We start from the raw sequence: 3365 nt of genomic DNA on the forward strand, positions 1-3365 counted from the left end.
AATAAGGGGCATTACTTGGGCCACTGAATAAGGGGAATTACTTGGGCCACTGAATAAGGGGCATTACTGGGGCCACTGAAAAAGAAGCATTACTGTGGCCACTGAATAAGGGGCATTACTGGGGCCACTGAATAAAGGGCCCTACTGGGGCCAATGAATAAAGGGCCTTACTGGGGCCACTGAATAAGGGGCATTACTTGGGCCACTGAATAAGGGGCATTACTGGGGCCACTGAAAAAGAAGCATTACTGTGGCCACTGAATAAGGGGCATTACTGGGGCCACTGAATAAAGGGTCCTATTGGGGCCAATGAATAAAGGGCCTTACTGGGGCCACTGAATAAGGGGCATTAATGGAGTCACTGAATAAGGGGCATTACTGAGGCCACTGAATAAGGGGCATTTTGGGGCCACTGTATAAGAAGCACTGCATAAGGGGCATTACTGGGGGCACTGCATAAGGACTTTACTCGGTGCACTGCATAAGGGGAGCTACTGGTGGTACAGTATAAGGAGTGCTAGTGGGGTTACTGTAAGGGGTACTACTGGGGGTACAGCATAAGGGGCTCTAATTCAGGGGGCATTGCATATTGGGCACAACTACAGGGGGCATTGCATAAGGGGCTCTACTTCAGGGGGCTTTGAATAAGGGGCACTACAACAGTCATCATTGTATATGGGGCACTACCGCGGGCATTGTGTATAAGAGGCACTACTATAGTGGGCATTGCATAAGGGGCAATACTACAGTCATTGTATAAGGGGCACTACTGTGGGCATTGTGTATAAGGGGCACTATTACAGTGGGCATTAAATAAGGGGCACTACTACAGTAGTAATTGTATAAGTTCACTACTGTGGGCATTGTGTATAAGTGGCACTACTGTGAGCATTGTATATAAGGGGTACTACTGTGCTTAGTAACATGAATAAGGGACACTACTATGTGATGTAATGTGAATAAGATTGTGCTGCTGGGTGGAGTAATTGAATTGGGGATACTATGGGATACTATGTGTGATTTCAGCAGAACAGACCCCATGTCCCTTTTTGGCATACCACGCCCCCATTTTCGGGCTCAGTAGATAACAAAAGGTTTTTAGTTTTAAAAGAAGATCACTAAGTCCAAAAGAGTACCCAGAGCTTTTTTTGTGATGCCAGAAAGAACAAACAAAAATTACAACTTTATTATATATATATATATATATATATATATATATACTGCATATATATATATATATATACAAGGGTACACTGTCACATAGCCAACTAAAAGGCTTATAATATGGTATTATAAGTTTGACAAAAGCACTGATTAAAGGCGCTGAAACATTGCTGAACACAGCTATGAGTACCTAGTATTTTTTACCTGGAGAGCCGCCGTTTGTTTGGCTATATATATATATATATATATATATATATATATATACAATTTTATTTTTTTTTCAAAATAACAAATTAGGGCGGCACTTCGAGATGGCTTAGATGCAAACAACATACCCCATGGCAAGGGGCTTTATTGGAGTGTCAATGTTTTGGGGATATGATCCCCGAAATGTTGACTCACCAATAGACCCCCCCTGCCATTGGGTGTGTTGTTTGCATCTAAGAAGACTCCAAGTACCGCCCTCATTTCTTATTTGACTGGATTGTGGGGGCACTGACCCTCGGGGAGGGCACCGACGCAGGATATTACTGTGGAGCACTGGAGTGCCGGTGAACATGGTGCATATATATATTTTAGAATCCTGTTTGGATCAGCACTCACTCTAAGCAGCGTTCAGCAGCTCCGGTGCCCTCCACATATATACAGTCCACGAGCGGCTACAAAAGATGGCGGCTCTCAGAGGCTTCTACAAAAATTGATGTATTCAAATAAGCATAATAGACACCTACGTTTAGGGACCACAATGGCCCTTGGTCAAGGTAACACTCGGTTGTCCCGAAATGTTGGTGTCTAACATTCTTATGTGAATACATCAATTTTTGTGGGAGCCTCTGAGTGCAACCGTCTTTTGTAGCTGCTTATATACAGTATATGTATGTATATATTAGAGATGTGAGCCGACCCCCGTGTTTTGGTTTTGGTTTTGGATCTGGATCTCCCCTGGTTTTGGATCTGAATCTGGTTTTGGATTTTTTTCCTCCGTGTTTTGTTTTCGTGTTTTGGTTTTGGATCTGGATTTTTTGCAAAATATCATAAAAACAGCTAAAACTACATTATTTGGGCCTGTTTTTGTTCCTACATTATTATTAGCCTTAATAACAATCATTTTCAGGCACTTCTAGGCATGTTTAACCACCTCACAGCTCACAATATTGATTTCACTATTTTTCACCATTATAGGCCAAAGGCTGCAGCGAGCTGGCTGGCTAAAATAAGCAACAGAGCAGCGGCACAAATGCACGGCAGTTTAAAAAAATATCAGACATCTATGAAACATTGCCACACAGCAGTGGCAGACAGGATGGCAGTTTAATAAACTATAATAATGTCAGTTGGCAATGCCCCAAATTGTGCCAAATGTAAAGGAAAAAGGTGAAAGATGAAATTGTCCCTCCCACCCACTCTTATGTGGGATATTAAAAAGGACATGCACAGTTTAACAAACCAAGCACTTTTGCCACTAGGACTGACATTTTCGTGGCTGAACTCCTTGGTTTGTTTGGGCGCCACAAACAATTTTTGGAAGGACTACCTTAAATTATTAAGGAGGAGGTTGATGATGAGGGTGTTGGTGGTGGAGATTGAATGTTATGGTCCTAACTGCTGGTAGCTGATACTGGACTGCTTGTTATTAATTTACAAATTATAATTTTGTTAAATAAATTGCATGAACTTGCTGCAAATGGCGTAACAGGGAGGAGGTGCCTAGATGGTTAACATTCCTTCCTCTGCTAACTTTGGCTTCACAAATGGAACAGATGCCTTCACAACTGTTGTCAGAATTTAGATTAAAATAATTCCACACCTAAGAAGTTGCTTTTCTGGCTTTCATTTTATTATTAGCAAGCACTGCTGCCACTGGTGGCTGATTTACACAAACCACATCCTTATCGTCAGATAGGACACAAATTTCCCCCTCATCCTCCTTTGCACTTCCTCCACACTATCAGCCTCATTTTTTATTATTTCACCATTTAATACTAGCACAGCCGTCATGGCGTCAGTGATCCGCTGTGAAACAGGATGACAGCTGTTATACTTACTTCCTCTAACAAAGGACTGTTTAATAGTCAATTATTTTTTTAAATTACTTCTGATCACGAATGAGAATGTAGATGATGATGCAGGTGTTGGTGTTGGAGATAGAAGGCGCTTGGATCTCACAGAGAGGGAGCAGGTTGGTGACCCTGGACTTGTTA

Source organism: Taudactylus pleione, unplaced genomic scaffold (genome assembly GCF_031769625.1).
Source record: "Taudactylus pleione unplaced genomic scaffold, aTauple2 ptg004147l, whole genome shotgun sequence".
Taxonomy (NCBI): Eukaryota; Metazoa; Chordata; class Amphibia; order Anura; family Myobatrachidae; genus Taudactylus; species Taudactylus pleione.